This window comes from Trachemys scripta, chromosome 7 (genome assembly GCF_013100865.1).
Source record: "Trachemys scripta elegans isolate TJP31775 chromosome 7, CAS_Tse_1.0, whole genome shotgun sequence".
Taxonomy (NCBI): Eukaryota; Metazoa; Chordata; order Testudines; family Emydidae; genus Trachemys; species Trachemys scripta.
Window position 1 is genome coordinate 46,720,790 of NC_048304.1, and position 18,561 is coordinate 46,739,350.

The window sequence follows — 18,561 nt, forward strand, 5'->3', positions numbered from 1 at the left end:
AGGCTGTAGATTAGGTCTTTTAATTATGTCACGACATGGACAAAATGCTAAGACCCCATGTTGGTTGACAATCAGCCTCAGAGGCCATGGAGACCAAGAAGCACAGTTCTAAATTGAAAGAGGCCAAAAGGGGTGATAAAAGTAAATCTCTTCTGTAACAACTTAGGCTATGTCTACACTATGCACCTTTTAGCGACACCGCTGTGCCGTTATAGCCGTGCAGCTAAAAGGCACCCAGTGTAGCCACTGTTTGTCAGAGCTCTCCTGCCAACAAAGCGCTGTTCACATTTGCGCTTTTTGTCGCCAAAATTTTTGTCATTTGGGTGTCTGTTTTTTCACACCCCTGAACAAACAGAAGTTTTGCCAACAAAAGTCCAGTGTAGACAAAGCCTTAGTGAGCAGGATTGGCCAACACCTTTTCATCAGGCCCAGGGTGGCTGTTAAGCAGTATGTCCACTCATGGCATGGGGTAGGCATTAAACTTAGGAACTGCACAGATCTAAGGTCAAATGATAGGTGGATCCATGTAATTCTGCTTCTAGATCAGTACAACTGGGGCCTGGGCTTCGCTGTGCAATTCCTCAGTTAAACCCACATTCATCTTCTGCCTAATTATTTTTCACTGTTGCACCTTTCAAAGCTGCTACAGTGTGTTGCGCTTTTCACTCCACCTAGTTCTAGATACACGTCAGATCAGCTTGGTCTGTGCCAATTGTATCAAACAGGCCATAACATAATTCAGCTATCAAGTCCAGAACCAGTTTCTTTTGTTCTGGGAGGAGACATTCTTCCACCTAGATTGTCCCTTCTCCTTGGAGGAGGGGTCTAATTCAGGGTTTTATGTTTACAGGGGAGATTAAGCTCTCTCTAACTACAAAATGTAGAAAGCAAAATAAGACTCAGCTTCTGTAATAGCTATGCCCACTCAAAGGTATCAGAAGGAATCTTCCTTCCTCTGTTCTAGAGCACTATTAGATAAACCCACCAACCTCCCCAGACTATCTGAGGTTTACCTCTGCACTGCAGTCTCAGGGATTTGAGGAAGTTCAGTCTTCCTTTGAGGGCTTATTAAGAACATAAGAACGGCCATACTGGGTCAGACCAATGGTCCATCTAGCCCAGTATCCTGTCTTCCCACAGTGGCTGGTGCTAGATGCTTCATAGGGAATGAACAGAACAGAGCAATTATCAAGTGATCCATTCCCTGTCGTCCAGTACCAGCTTTGTGACCATTGTTTTTCTGTTTAGTCACTAAACAAATCTCAATTTTCTCTACGCAAGTCCATGTCCTTTCTGACCAAGTAACCGCTCTAGTTTTGTAGGGCCAAACATCTGCTGGGAAGAGCTCTTCCTCTTGCAAGGGGAAGTGATATCAGGAAGGTTTTATGAGAGCCTTCTTCCATTTCCTCTTAATCCTATGCAGCTTCCTTCAGTAGTCCTTGAGAGTGGACCCACTGAACCTGTAATGTGACAAGGTATGTAATTTTCTTGTCCAGGGCTATGGGTGCCATGTGGCCACCTTAACTGATTGACAGACTTTCAGAAAGGATGGTTTTTCCACCTTCCCTTAAGTGCCCACTAGATGGGATTCAATTCTTGAGGGGTTTAGGTCCAATGGGATTAAGTCCCATTTTATGACAATCTAGCTGCAGGCAGAGTCCAACAGTGCTTAGATTGTTGGCTTGCACTAGAATCAAATTGGGGGTAAGTGGGGGGGGAGAACCCCATCTAAGACTGTTCTGTGATCCATCTCTCAAAGTGATGCTTCCATTCCACTGGAGGGTATCATCTATAGCAGGGGGCACTTCTCTTTCCTGCAGTAGAAATACAAATTAATTTCTAGTGCCTCGCCCTGTCCTACAGAGATGCCAAGGGGGTAAGATTGCTTCCTACCCAGCGTAGGCCTCATCACTGCATAGCAAGGGGCTTGCTTGGTCTAAGCTGAAAGGTATTGAAACATTTTATTTCCTTTAGGAGACACACTGGAGGGGCGTGCTCTCTCTCTCCCTTTGTAATTTGTCCCTTCAGTTTTACCTCAGACCTGAGCAAGCCCAGATTACAGCAAAGGTGATCTACCACCTTTCCATTGACATCTCTACTTGTTGCGGAGTCTCAACCTAATGCTGGCACACTCATTCTTTCACGCCAAGAGGCAACATTTGCATTAATTGCTTCAAAAGATCAGTTCAGCCACCTGAGGGGCAGACTGATTCAGGCTTTAACCATTTCTAGCCCAGATCATACAGTTGATAACTATGGCTTTGGGCCTTCTCCCAGCCTGGTCTCCCTCCTCCTGGAACTGAAGTGTCTAAGAGTTCTAGATTGTAGCATTTCAACCTGCGGAGGAATGTGGATAAGTAAGTGTCATAAATAGGCACATCAAAGGTTGCAATCATCCTGCTCTTCCCATATTGCAATACAGAAGGCAAATGTTGGTATGGAAAAGCCAATGGGAGGGCTGTCCCCCAATATGGAAGAGGTTGAGTGGGAGGAAGATGACAGCTCTCACTTGCTGTTAGTCCAACTGCTACATGCCTATTCAAGACCCTGTAAGCTGGCCTGGGGTTGAAACAGGGCAGCTGCAGATCAGATCTCCACAGATTCAAGGACCTGTGGCCATTCATTCACAAATCTCTAGGAAGGCTTCTGGGTCATTGACTGGTCTCATCTTAGTTAAGAAAAGGCCCCGTGCCATGGAAATCATTCTTGCATAGTCACCCTGCTTGATGCATTTGGGGTCCATAAGAAGGCTGGATTCATCAACAGGACTAGTTATTGCTAGCAGCTGTACCGCCTGCTAGTCCTGTTCCACCTGCAACTTCTGCTGCAGAACGGCAGCTTGTATCCATACCTATTGCTATGGCAGTTTGCATCTATCCTTGTCTTTCTTGGGCAACAGTTTGTTTCCTGGCCAGGCAGTATACTGACTCTTCAATTTCACCTTTATGGCAAAACCTTCAAGGGGGTTCATTGCCAGACAGCCCCACTTTTCCTACCAGTGGTGAGAACTGACCAGGGCAGCTGTTCAGTCCAGTAATACTATTCCTTTAAGAAGCTAAATGAGCCCCTCCTGAGTGAAAAGTCCAGTTATTATAAGTTTTCTTTGGTTTTGCTTCAGTCCAAGCTAAAATAGTAACAAGGTTCCAGAGTCAGCTTGCTTTACCCAACCTCTCACAGAAACCCTTCTTTCCTGGTAGCTGGTAAATAGTTCTAAACAGCTCTTGTTTCACTTCAGAGCCCCTTTCTTTGCACTTTCTGTCAGCCAGTCCTCTCCCTTTGGAGGATATAGGCTCTGTAATCAACTCCAGCTGAAGCACTTCCTGCTTCCCAATGTCTGAATTAACCCTTTCCTTCCTCCTTGATGTATAAGCCCCTATCACAGACCTACTCTGGATAGGCATGAATGCTGCTACCAAAAATATTGAATCCAAGTATGAAATCTTCAATTGCTGCAGGATACAGAATGCAAAAAGATTCGGTGAAATGGCATGAGATTCCTGATCATCTTTGGTTTGAGGCTGGTGCAGATCTATTTTAATTAATTCTTTTGACATATCAATTGAAAACACACCCTGTCAAGCAAGCCCTTACCATGCACTGTCACATGTGGTAGCAGAAAAAAGTCAATACGAATAACAAAGAGTTAGATTTAAAAGAGCTAACAGGGTAGGTTCAAGAGATCGATATTTAGAATTGTTATACTACCCCAACACACCTCACAATACTTGATTAGGATCACCAGTTCAGACACTTATGGACAAGAGGACAAAAACCTTAGTACCAGCATCTAAGAAGTTTCTTGAGCCAAAGGCTCAAGGAACAGGAAGAACAGAAGACATCTAAACAGAATCCAGGAATACACTGGTTCTGTTTCCTAAGAGCATCCAGAATACTATTGACCGTGCTTGTGTTCTGACAAAAAAATACCTTTCTCACTAAGTCACAGTCACTGACAAACATGAAGAGCAGCAAACACAGGGTCCAGGCAGCGGATCCACCTTATTGGCTGAACAGGCCACACAAAAGGGACTATTTTAACAATAAGAAGTGATCATGTCTTCAGAAAGTCACTGAGGTGCAGAGAGATTTTATTGACAGATGTCCAATAAGAGGCAGGATAATCCTTTAACCTCTTGAGAAGGTTCAGGTTTCTTACCCTAAATTCCAAACTAGACATCTCCATTTGTGTGCTGTGATGTGGTATATAAATCCCACATTGGTTAACCATGGTTTTAACAGGAACCTGAGCCCAATTAGACCAGAGCATGTCACCTGGAGGGGGTGTTAGGTATAATTGGAGATCAAATCCACCCGGGGAGGGGCTGGGCCTGGGCCTGGGCCTGGGCCTGGGCTAAGGAAGGAACACAAGGTAGTGGAAGAAAAATCAGGGAGGAGACCCAGATGAGAGGTAGGGGGGGGGGGGGGGGTTTTTGGGGGGGGAGGCTGAGTGGTGTCTGGGAGGTCTGGAGACCCTGCTCTGAAATAAGAGCAGGAGAGAACTTTCCTGAGCTGCAGCAAGAAACCTTGGGGAAGGAGGGTGGGGGGATGTGGCAAGGAAGCCTAGGGTGTTAGGGAAGGCCACTGGAGGTAAAAAAAATCCTTGGTGTGGACAGTTAAAAGGTAGCGCTTATAGGAGATGGTGATTCTCACTGCAGTAGGCCCAAAAGAGGTTTAAAAATGGAATTGCAAATGAGGGAGTACTAAAATGGCAGGAGATAAGGGGTTTTGTGGTGGGGAGCCTGACTACTTGGTAAAGTACTGGGAGTTGGTTTTTTGTTTTTTTTTGTTTTGTTTTGTTTTTATTATAAATAATCTAACTTGAAGATCCCACAGGAGGACCTGTGTGCCTTAATAACCCCTGAGAAGAGGGGCTGAAAGGACTTGGTACTGTTTTATGTGGGCTTGTGACTGAAGTACCATAGCAAGGGTAGTAGGAATAAGTGTGACTGGGCCAAGGGACTGAGTTACAAGAAGACACTGACTGCTGTGGGTCTGGAGTGACTGTCAGCAGGGGGCACTGGAGAGGACAGCCTGCCATGCTATGCCCAGCTAGGAGAAGGTGCGCTAGGGATGAGTCTACCCTTCCAGAGGGCTTTATTAACTGACTACAATAGCCTATAGATGCCATTTTTGGCTACTATTATTATTTGCATTTGATTTGTTTTAAGGGAAGATATAACAGTAGTTATTGAGTCTGTGACTACCGACCCCTGTGATGTAACACCACGTCAGGTGAGAGGGGACCAGATAACAAAGTTCAATCTCCTATCAGCACTTGTATATATGTTAAACCTCTACTACAATGTGCAGTGCCCAGGTTGATTAACTGCAGGCATTTGAAGAAGGGATACAATATCAGGAGCTGATCTATAAAGACTAAACTCTGATCCCATATTTGCAACCTAAAGAATCTAATTCTACAGATTTTGGTGTCAGACTGACTACACAAATTGGCCTCTTTACTAGGAAATATGAAGGATTGCCCTTGGGAAATGCAGAGGATTTTCTCTTAATTGCCCACTAGAGGTCACTCTGCCTCTACCCCAGTCCAGCTAATAGAGCAGTCCTCTGGCAGAAAAACTTTGAAAGCTTTTCCCCATTTTTGTGCATGCAAGGTATTCTTGGTTTCCGGGTGGAGTGTATACTGCAGTGGCAAAGCTCAGCCCCACTCCTGGTGCTGTCCATCTCGACTCGCCAATACCCTGGAGCAGTCACAGTGGCGTCACATCAAAATATTGTTGGAGGGAGTTTACATGGCGTGTAGACCCTCCAATAGTATCAATTTTCCATGCACGGTGCTAGGTTTCCAAGTCCTGTGCCAAGGATATTGCTTGATGTATCAGATTCTGGCCACCAGAAGCCTGTGAAACAAGCATCCAGGATGTCCTCATGTCTGCCCTGCTCCCTGCCTTTGCACACTTTTGGCTGGCCAGAGACTTCAGTGGAAAGGTTGAGCGGTTAGACGAGCAATGGTGGGGTAGGGACAGCTGTCATGATATTATGAACCTGCCCCCACCTAAATGCAGCTCTACAAGCTATAGGAGATACAGTACCTGCTACAAATTACTTACAAACTAGATTGGACAGCTATCATGGGACAAAATTATTGCACACCAGATGACCCTATGTGAATGATGGGGTTTGAGCTGGAGACCCCAGACAAATCACAAGGAGGAGGCACACAAGGATCATCCCTTAGTGTGAGGGGAAAGAGAAGGAAACAAACCAAAACTTCTAAACACATATGCCAACCAATCCTTTGATATTTTAACAGAACCGGGAATAGCCACACAAAACAAACAGAGATGGAGAGGAAGGGGGACAGACAAAAGCTTTGGTAATTCAAGGACTCTGCATCCAAAAGAACTGGCAGGTGCAGGGGGAGAGTTGAAGGCCCCAGAGTCTGCCCGCAAATTAAGTCCAATCTTCTGCTCATGGGGCTGTTCAGCAAGATCACAGGCAGCAGCAGGAGGCAAGGGAAGGGGAGATGGACCAGCTCAGGAGCAGGGTGTGAAGAGACTGAGCACAGAAAAAAGCGGCTGTAGAAGTTGCTGTAGGGAACCATGTGGCCTGGGAGAGTCACTCCTGCATTGGGATGTGCAGGTGAACAGAGATAGTGTTGGGGTGATTCCTCCATCAGAAGAGTCACAGCGAAGTAGGGCAAGAAGCTTTCAGCAGCAGATCAAACCTTTCCACTCTCCAGATGGAGACTGACTGCGGGGAAGCAGTAGAAGGGAGATGTAAGAAAGAGCCTTGCTGCAGAAGGCTTTTCACATAGTATTATTTGTGGGGAGACTATAGAGAAAAGGGGACTAAAGGAAAAGGAGTAGCAGGTTTCCCAGGGCTGCATTTTCCCTGGGCTTGAGTTGGCACAGCAGCACTAACCAAGACCAGCACCAGGATTTGGGATTAGGGAGAGACTTTTAGGTCTGAGACTGTCTACACTACCACGGTAAGTGGACCTATGCTACGCAACTCCAGCTATGTGAATAACATAGCTGGAGCTGACGTACCTTAAACTGAGTTACTGGGGGGTCTACACCACGGGGGGTCGATGGGAGATTTTCTCCCGTTGACTTACCTTACTCTTCTCATTGGGGGTAGAGTACAGGGGTCAACTGGAGAGCAATCTGGGAGGTCTTTACTAGACCTGCTAAATCGACCACTGGTGGATTGATCTCAGAGCATCAATCCCGGCTGTAGTGTAGATGTGCCCTTAGATGGGACTCAACTATCAATGGTGACTTACCTTCTACAGTAAAGAATTGGTAACAGCTCACCCAACAGATCAGGGTAGTAGCATGGTCAGTTACATTAACTCCTCTAGACAAACACAAGATCTGCAGGACTTGACATCAGATGGCTAATGGACCTTGGACAGTGCTAGGGTTTGCAGCAATTCAGCCACACAATTTATCAGCCAGCTATGCCAAGCAAAGAGTTGGTTGAGAACTTAGTCTAGACTGGAGAGAGGAGCCAGATCTGTCTAGAAACACGGGAGAATGTAGTTCATCAGTTCCAATGCTAATGAACAGGCAGCTAATATTCAAATTACTTTCTTCCAAATATATCCTGGTGCTAAAACCCCCACTCTGACTCCAATTCAGATGCCAAGTGTATTTATACTTGGCCTAGCTGAGCATTTGTACCTGAGTTTACAAGGTAGAAGTTACTAGGAAAGTAATTAAGTAATTTAAACTATTGAACCATTCTGCTATAAGAAGCAAATAATCAATATAATCTGCTTCTCTCTGGCAGTGGTGGGGCCTGGGGTGATTGAGTGGGAGAACAATTAAGGATTCAAGTGAATGCCTTTCCTTAAGATAAATTCAGGCTGGTCACCCACATACTTTTTTCCTTTAGAGCTGCCTAATCCTGGATCTGAACCCTGGATATGAGTTTAGCTCATAGTTCACAGTTCCAACTCCACCCTTTCTAATGGGATTGAATCTGAGCACACTAGCTGAATAGTGATACTTAGAGTCTAGATTTCAAAACCTATTTGTGGTCACTGTCTCCTCCATTGCATCTCTCCTTCTCATTTATTGCTCCAGCTTCCCAGTGAATCTTTTAGCCTTTACATTTAATTACCTGCATGGGTTGGAAACTATCTCTTTTATCCATGAGAACTGGTTACAGGGATAGTCTGTTCTTCAGCTCCTGGGTCCTCAGTGAAGGCACCCTTTCCCCTGTGTACTTGTGTTCAAAAATAATTGTTTACCTTATTAATGAAAACAGCCAAGAGAATTGGAGAAACAGAGGCCTTCAGAATACCGTGTATTGAAGGGATGAATGCTATTTGCATATTGCGCATAACTGTCTAGAACATCTTCTTGCCACTCGCGCTCATCTCAAAAAAACCCTCAGGCAACATCAGGTAGATTATTCATACTACTTTGGTGCCTCAATACAGTGAGTCTTCAAATTAGAGGGCGCCAGAGATCTGCTTAACCTACTTTTGCTCATTTCTGAAATTCCATTTATTCACAGATCCTAAGGCACAAAGGGACCATTATGAGCATCTAGTCCGACCTCCTATATAGCAAAGGCCGGAGAACTTCCCCAAAATACTTCCTAGAGCAGATCTTTCAGAAACACATCCAATCTTGATTTTAATAATGGCCAGTGATGGAGAATCCACCATGACTCTTGGTAAACTGTTATAGGGGTTAATTTACATAGCATTGGTGAATTGGTTCTGAACCAGCCTGCTCACAGATGTCGAAAAACCTTCCAAGAAATAAGGTCCAAATCTGGCTTGGCACAACCACCATATATGGCTCTATGAACAATTAAGAAGTCACCAGAGAGCCATCCAGAGATTAAAGGAGAGAGCACTCCGTGATGCACACTGGAATTTCTTGCTGTTCAGAATCATTTCCCACCACTATGCCACAAGTATCTATAAATAGCTAAACCAAAGGCTAGCACCACAGCTGTAGCTCAAGAGAAAATCCAGGAGGCCAAGCTGCAAAAAGTTTATTCAGCAGTGGGAAAGGTCTGTCAGCTGCCAGAATAGTTCACAATTTCTGATGGATGAGCTCCAGGTCCAACCAATTGCTGTTCTTCCCCCCCCCCCCCCCATAGTATATAGTGGACGTCAACCCATTTAGATCACCAGAAATATTGTCCTTCTGACACCTGCTGGAAATGCTCTTCTGAAAAAGGGACCTGGATACAGATACACTGGGAGTACCCCAACTTTAGGACCTGTTAATTAAATATTGTGCAGAGACTAAACCTTATAGGCATACTGTTTCCACCAAAAAACGGATGGACTAGAAAATTATTGAGCAAAAGTAAATGCAGCCTGCCAGGCACAGTTAAAACCATAGGAAAATGCCAGACTAATTAAATTCCAAAACTACTGCAGTGCAATGATCAAACATGGTAAGTGCTCAGCTACATAAACATGGTGGGAGAACTCAGGACATGGGGGTAGGACAGGGGCATGAGGAAGGCTGTCTGGCTGTGCAACCAATCTAGATGCAGAGTGGCTGTTAACCCTGGTATCCTGGTCAAATTTTAGCTTAGATCATTACATTCTGCTTACTAACACTATCCCCGCAATTTCAAATGAAAAGTATTCTTTCCTTCCTTTCAAACTGTTGTATAGCATTACTACTCCATGCTGTTAGATAAGTGCTGTGTTTTACTCTAGAGCAGGGGCGGGCAAACTTTTTGGCCCTAGGGCCACATCTGGGTATGGAAATTGTATGGTGGACCATGAATGCTCTCAAAATTGGGGGTTGGGGTGTGGGAGGGGTTGAGGGCTCCAGCTGGGGGTGCAGGCTCTGGGGTGGGGCCAGAAATGAGGCATTTGGGGTGCAGGAGGGAACTCTGGGCTGGGGCAGCAGGTTGGGTTGTGGGGGAAGCTCCAGCTGGGCATGCAGACTCTGGGATGGGGTTGGGGATACAGGAGGGTACTCTGGGCTGGGACAGAGGGGTTCAGAGCGTGGGAGGGGAATCAGGGCTGGGAGTTAGGGCACAGGACGGGGTCAGGGATGCAGGCTCCGGGTCACGCTTACCTCAAGCAGCTCCCGGGAGCAGTGGCATGTTCCCCCTCTGGCTCCTACGCAGAGGTGTGGCCAGACAGCGCTGCATGCTGCCCCATCCACAGGCGCTGCTCCTGCAGCTACCATTGGCTGCGGTTCCTTGCCAATGGGAGCTGCAGGGGCGGCACTTGGGGCAGAGGCAACATGCGGAGCTCCCTGGCTGTCCCTACACATAGGAGCTGGAGCAGGGACATGCCTCTGCTTCCGGGAGCCATGCAGAACCACGGCACACATGGAGTGGGGCAAGCCCCAGACCCCGCTCCCCAGCGGGAGTTCAAGAGCTGGATTAAAACATCTGAAGGGTTGGATGTGGCCCCCGGGCCATAGTTTGTGCAACCCTGCTCTAGAGGTAGCTACAGTGGATGCAATAATCCAGGCATGTAACATATGGTTGTAAAAAAAAATTTGAGGTTGTCTCGGACTATAGACATTTGGGGCTCAAACTTATTATTGATAATAAAATATTCAAGAGGGACCATAAAAAAACACTGAGGTGGTAAGTACATAGAGAGGGGCGTTGTAGCAATTGTTTAGGGGTTGATTAAACCTTATTGGCTGGGCATAACCACTGCCTTTCATTCAGGATAAATGTAAACAAGCATCATTTTAGCCCCTAAAGAAAATAACCATAGCACCCAAAACACATACACGTGGAAAAGCTCAAGCAGAAAATGAATCATGCAGTCTAGGGGGTTTCCCAGAGTTCTGATAGCAAATACAGGGGGTAGGGCTTTGGCTGATGGAACTGTGTGTGTGGCTGGAGGGCAGAGAAAGACAGAAGTGGTGGTAATGTGGCCTGAGAAAAAGCTAAGAGACATTGCTTTTTGGGCAGTGTGCTGGCCAGAAAGGCAGGCTCTGAACTTTGAGCAAAGGAATTGTCCCCTGCTGTTGGATTCCTATGATGTTCAGGGACACAGGACTTAGTGTATAATCTTTGTAAATAAACACAATTGCATCAAACATCTGGCTCTATCATCAGTGTCTCCTCCTAACTGCATAATCCACAACACCCTGAATTTGGCTAACCACTCGGGTCAAGAGGGGTAACACAATGTATCTGGCTAGGTTCAATCCTCATCAGTTTGCACTGTTTCTCTTATTAGGGGTGAATTAAAAGTTCATTTAGATTTAAATTTTTATTAGAGAATATTTAAAAATAAACGGTACAAACGATTTGAAAAGTCAGTTGTTGATCATTGGGGGGAACATACAGAGTATGGGGGGGGATGTTATGATGTTGGGGCTGGCAGCACACATAATACATACAGACTGTAATGTCTCCAATGGGGGGGTAAGCGGTGGGTGAGATCAAGACACAGTTGAAAAGCGGTGAGGGTCAATCATCCACACAGGGGGTACAAATAGCCATAGGTACAAGTAGGTGGGTTGGGTAATGGTGATGGGGCGACCCTCACGAGGTGGCATTCAGTTAGGTTGGGTAGGTTCGGGATTCAGGGGAAAAAAGCCCAGCGGTGGGGGGGAGGGGTTTAATGGGTCCCTTCCCCCTTGCGGGTGGGCGAGGTCTCCCCGGCTCACTCTTTGGCTTTGGCATTGGCAGTGGCCAGTGAGGTTGGGTGGGTTCAGGGCTCTACACCTGCTCCAAAGTCCCCTGTCAATTTTTGTGATTTAATAATAGTATTTTCTGGATTTTGCAAATGATCTGTCTCTGGTCATGTGAAAGACTCTCTCAAACAAAAAGGGAAACTGGCTATTCAGGTGCAAACAATGAAAGATAATACACAAAGTGTGCTCAAATGCCCAGAGTAAAGAAACTAAGAACAAAACCAATTCTCTCTATTCTTTCAGTCACAGTGATCTTAGAGGTTACTTGTAACAATATCAGCTTAAAAAAAAAAAGTGAGGCAGCAGTGTGTGGTTTTTTTTTTTTTAATTGATGGTGCCTTTTACGAAGTTCTCATAGCTGTCTTCTCAAGAGCTATTAGACAAGCATCAGTGTTGATTTTTGTATCTGCCCTCATACATAATTTCTGTTTCCCGTGGCTTCTGCTTAAATGGGTCAATTGCCTGTATGTGGCAATTTTGACCTATGTGAAGACAATGAACAGATTAGTGAAACTAGGGTATGGTACTTACAGGTGCTGTGGCTGCTCATAAACATGTTAATTTTTGAATCCTCAATAGCTCCAAAGTTACTTCACCTTTGTGGGGTTGTCCTTAAATGATAGCATGTACTGTGCCTGAGACTGAAAGAGAAACAGGTATTAAGGTTGGAAAGGCCTTACTAATTCTGACTTTCCCATATAGATACCTAAAGTATTTACAAATAATAATATCTAGCTCTTCTATAGTGCTTTTCATCTTTAGATCTCAAAGCACTTTTCAATACTATGTCTTATACTACCAGGCTAAGGTATTGTAGCGCAGTAATGGATAAGAGAGAGAACTTCACTCTCCACTGAAATTAGCCACACTTGGGATGAAACATTGTAACTGTTTAGCAGCATACAACAATTCTGTGTTAAACTTCAAACAGGGAAAAAAATAATATGTTGAAGCTGCAGATGGAATTTAGGGAGGCAGAATGCAACCACCTAAGCTGGAACTTGCCTGGAACAGCTTGCCAAATATCCCTTCTACCATGAAATATGCCATGGGCTCTTAACCTGAAAGGCATAATCTCCACCACTAGTGCTTCCTACTATTATGCTAGATCCCCTCATTCAGCAGCGATTCAGAAGGAAGAATGCCCCAAACCTCATTTCCTGAAGCACATAGGATTTTCATGGCGGTCTCTCATCCAAGCACTAGTCACTCCAACCCAGCTTAGTTTGTGAAATGTAAGAGGACCTCAGCCCAAGGTGATCACTACTACAAGACAAAATATACCCGGTGACTGCAGACTTCATAATGTGTCAGCTAGTCTTATGAGGTCACAAGTGTTGCCATCAGATGAGTTCTATTAGTACCTTAGGATACCAGGCGTACCAGGACACGCGCACACTCCCCCAACTCTCTTTTGCTGTCTCTTCTGTTTATTATATTGGGTGGGTGATGGCGGGGGAGGGGAAACAATGTGCTTGATAATCATATTAGAAGGCAAGCCAATTTTCTTGTCTAGAATATGTTTTATAAACTTCTTTGTTCAATTTTAAAAAAAAGGAGGATGCAGGGGGACCTGAATTTCCAGAAGTCTGATCTGATGCAAAGCAAATGAGTGCCTGCTATTGGGCTATGCACATGGGCACCACCAAGTCTGTACTAGCAAGTGCAATGAGGCATTTTCCATAGGCCTTGTCCTTCTGGGAATCTTCATATTTTGGCACACCTCCTTTCAGTCATGTGTAATGGGCTCCTCATATAGTGGTTCGCTCATTGTACTGAACAATTGTGTGAAGTAAATAATAGTATTGCCTATTAGAAATATCAACCAGCATTGATAGATGGTAACCAGAGATGTACCTGCCCACCATGTTTGTATCCATATCCAAATTTTCCTCCGATCTAGAGATGTTTCAAGTCTAAGATTCCAGCTAGAACTCTCTCTATGGGTAATGCAAGGTATATGTGTGACGTTGCATTCCATATGCTTTATGAAAATATGCTTATGAATGTGAATATGATGTAACTGGAATATGCTTTATGCAAAAGGTCTCTTGTAAGGTATCATTACAAAGCTTATAATCTACTGAGTGTTCATCCTCTTTGTATGCATGTATCATTCTTGTATCTGAAGCTAGAAATATGAAGTATAATTCTGAGGTCCTGTTGTAATTATGCAAAGTGTGGGCAATTAATGATGGTTTAGAATCTTGATGGCTCCCATTGACTAGGACAATTGGTTGTAAATGGTTTATTTATCTGCAAACCTTCCTGTGTACTGTGTGGGCCAGCCTCTAGGTAATGAAGAATGAGGTCTCACAGGGACATGTGACCATGTCACCTGATAATGAAATCCATCTTAAATCTGGTACTTTTCCATTTAGAAGGAGGGGCGGGGACCCAGAGAAACAAGATTCCCATCTTGTGCCAAAGCTATAAAAGGAGGTGGAGCAGGACAGAGAAGGCTGCCAGTCATGAGAGCCCCTGCTTTCCACCTAAGATGTCTTGAACTAACAAGGACTGTACTGGGGAAAGGATTGGGTCCAGAGTAGGAAGGAGTGTAGTCTGTAAAAGAAGCTTATTGGAACATCTCTGAGGGTGAAAGATTACCTGTAATCAGTTTCTTAATGTATTAGGCTTAGACATGAATGTTTTTGTTTTATTTTGCTTGGTGACTTACTTTGTTCTGTCTGTGATTACTTGGAACCACTTAAATCCTACTTAATAAAATCACTTTTGGTTATTAGTAAACCCAGAGTAAGTGATTAATAGCTGGGGAAGCAAACAGCTGTGCATATCTCTATCAGTGAGTGTTATAGAGGGCGGACAATTTATGAGTTTACCTGCATAAGCTTTATACAGAGTAAAATGGATTTTATTTGGGGTTTGGATCCCATTGGGAGCTGGGTGTCTGGCTGCTGGAGTTGGATAACCTGCAGAGCTATTTCCATTTAAAGCCTGCAGCTCTGGGGGCATAGCCTGGACCCTGGGTCTGTGTTGCAGCAGGTTAGTGTGTCTGGTTCAACAAGGCAGGGTTCTGGAAGTCCCAAGCTGGCAGGGAAGATGGGCTCAGTGATAATTTCAGCACGTCAGGTGACAGTCCCAAGGGGATCTCTGTCACCAAACCCGTCACAATATGTTTTGGGGAAAGCTCAAATATCTGGCATATATAAATGCTTGCTTTCAGTTTACTGGCTTTCAAATTGCTCCCAGGACAGAGAGTACACACCCTATGAATACATATCGGGTCCAGTGTGAACATGCTGGATATTGTTTAGACACCCAAATTGTGACATTTGAATTCACATCTTCCTTGTATTCCTACAGGATAGAATGATGGCTAAATCCTGACATTTTGTCTCTATGGGCTCACTCTATAGATCCTAGAATGCAGAGAAAATGATCTCTTTATATGAAATGCATGGAGAGTTTACAATAGAAACTATATACCAAAAAGCCAATAGCTGAAATGTCTGGTTCTCTTAGACAGAGAAGGCAATATGCATCTGTATGACTGAACACCTATAACTGGATGCAAAAGAGATCTGAAAGACCCTTGCTTCATCTTTGTCGTCTTGACCTCAGGATCCTGACTTGGGAGTTTTGCTTGTGTGCTATGCCTGGGATTCAGAAGGAATTTCTTAGAGTTCTGTCTTATGGCCAGTCAGATTTTTAGTAAATTAACATAGCTTCTGTAAAGGAACCTAGGGAATACACATTTGCTCTGGATAGGAGGAACAAATGCCACATCAGTATAGTTTTACATTGAATATAATCCTACTATTTGATTTTTGTCTGTTTATAATACACTGAAATCTCTGCATTCCAAATTGTGTTAAGTGCCTTCAAATGTATTCACTTTAACTTATGTTCTGTCCTCTAACATTATAAGCTTTTGTAATGTGCCCATTCTTGTAGCATCTGGGCACATTTTTTCTTTTACTAATATTTACATGATTTGTTGAGTGTTTCCATGTGGTATTTTGGACGTCACTTTTCGTGAATTATATTTGCAAGGCAAAATTCAGTTCTGATAACCAGGTTTGACTCTTGGCTGTAGTCTGGATCTATTTATTGCTATATGCTGGTTAAATACTGTAAAATACAACCAGTTATTTATAAAACAAATGTTTCTATTATTGACCCTTCCATAAAAAGAACTAGTATTTTAGACTACTGACTTCTGGATCTTACCACTGCGTGAAGGGGCTAATGTGCTCCCTTGTGATGGTAGGAGTCTCTCTCGTTGTTTCATATGACTTTTCTCTGCTTCAATCCCCTGTGTCTGGCAAAGATCCACCCTCATCGGAAGTACCACTGTTATCATCACTGAGCCCCCATTGTGATGTCACAAGATGGGACATGATTTTTCCCTATATTTTTTTTTCTTTAACATTCATGTGTTGTTGTTGTTGTTGTTGTTTGCTTTTAATACGAGAATTTAACAGTGAATTTTCATGCAATCTGGGAGCAAAAGCCTGTGTCTTTGTCTAACTGCTGTAGACGAGGTTAAACAGGTGAGGTGGGGGAGGAATGAAGTTTCTGTATGACTCATGGGCTCTTTGGACTCATGTTTGCAGAGCAAGGGTGGCCAACCTGAGCCTGAGAAGGAGCCAGAATTTAACAATGTATATTGCCAAAGAGCCACAGTAATACGTCAGCAGTCCCCCATCAGCTCACCCACCCACTGGCAGCCCCACTGATCAGCACTTCCCCCTCCCGATCAGCTGTTTCATGGCATACAGGAGGCTGGGGGGGTAGAGGGTAGGGCAGGGAGCGAGGGCATGGCAGGCTCAGGGGCAGGGCCGGCTCCAGGCACCAGCCTTCCAAGCAGGTGCTTGGGGAGGCAATCTGCAAGGGGCGGCAGTCTGTGTTTTTCCCCCCCTCCCCCCCCAAGCAGCGTGCCGAATTGCCACTGTGGATGGTGGGGGCAGTCTGTGCACAGTTAGGGCAGCACACGCGTTTCCGCGGCGGTGGCAATTCGGCAGCAGCTTCTATGTTCAGCTTCTGAACGGAAACGCGCGTGCCGCCCTAATGGTGCACGGACTGCTCCCGCCGTCTGCGGCGGCAATTCAGCACGCTGCTTGGGGCAGCAAAAACAGTAGAGCCGGCCCTGCTCAGGGGAAGAGGCAGGAAGGGGTGGAGTGGGGCAGGGCCTGTGGCAGAGCCAGGGGTTGAGCAGTGAGCACTCCCCGGCACACTGGAAAGTTGGCACCTGTAGCTCCAGGCCCAGAGTCGCTGTTTATACAAGGAGCTGCATATTAACTTCTGAAGACCCGCACGTGGCTCTGGAGCCACAGGTTGGCCACCCCTGTTGTAGAGGATTTAGCAATCTGGCTGCTACAAAGGCCATGACCCAGGGAGGGAAGTGGGGGAGGCACATCCTCATCCTTGGCTATTTCTATGCTCTTCGCAGACGATGCTGCTACTGGCAATGCTTCCATGATACACATATTCAGATCACGGTGCATCTAATAGGAAATGGGGTTTATTTTGGCTTGTCTTTGGATTTTAGGGGTGAAAGCCTGATCTCACTGAAGTCATTGGGAGTTTACAATTGACTTCAGTAGAGCCAGGGTTTGTCCCCTGGACTCTTGAAATTGACTGCCACTTATCAGTTAATGCCATGTCGGCCTCTAACAATTTTCTGATCTGGATCTATTCCCAGCCAATCTCTCAGCAGACTTGCACTTCCCTTCCCGGCTGACAAATTCACACCATTTTATCTTGGTATCCACTCTACTGCTGTCTAGTGTTAACTTACACCTCGTATTTTCCCCTAATACCACATGAAATCCCCCCCAAGTCGTGTGGGTTGCGGGCAGCAGCCAAAGGATGAGCTTAGCGGAAAAGAGTTCCAGCAGGGGCTGCTGCAAAGAAATGTGTCCTGGATAATATGGTTCACAAAAGAAACTTATAAGTTACAAATCAGATCTGGCTACAACCAATACAAGATAGTATTTGTATTACTGCAGCACGTAAAGGTCCCAACTGAAATCAGGGCCCCATTGTACCTGGTACTGTACACACCTAGTTATACAGCCTCTGCCCCAAAAATCTTGCATTCTAAATGGATATAGCCTGAGGTAGGGAAACTGGCACCAAGAGGTGATGTGACTTTCCCGAGGTCACACAACAAGTCAGTGGTAGAGTTAGAATTAGAACCCAAGTCTCCTGAGTACTAGTCTAGTACCCTACCCACTAGGAACAAATCACAGCTCAAATGGTAGAAGGCTGCTGAAATTTAGGCCCATGTCCTCAAACATATCTGAAATCAATGGAAGTTAGGAGCCTAAACACCTTTGAGGATCTGGGCCTTAGCTTTCCTGATCTCAGCATACAAGATAATAGTAATTCAAATCATACTATATTGCTGCCAGAAAAGATGTCAGTCTTATATATCAGTATCTATACAAAATTATTCTGACTACCTAACTCCAAACAGTTTATATGCTGCTATTTTGTGCATCTACTGCCTCAACATATCTATTCTACAGTGAGCAATTGTGCATACTCCTCTACATCTTTGTTGCATCAGCTGTGTATATATAATAAACTGTATATACTAACACTGGATCCAAAGGGTGTATTTACTCATGTATTTTCCTGCATGTTTTCGTCTGTATATATTTGTATACTGGCTTCCATGCTCCATTGTAAATTCACCTGTGTAACTACCGCTAAATGCTTTTCAAAATACATATAGATAATTGTACATAAACTAAACAAGCCACTGTATCCTTCAGTTCCAGTTCTTTCCAGCTGTCTCAACTAGTTTCCCCCTTGCCTGGAAGTAATTAGCAAATCTGTTCCAGTCGCTTACTGTTAGCGTCACTCACATTAAAGAAGAAAAACTTTGCAAAAAGGGGAAAGGGATGATGGTGCTTCAAGTTCAGCATGTACAAAGTGAGGATCATAAGACAATATACCGCCGGTGTATTGTAGA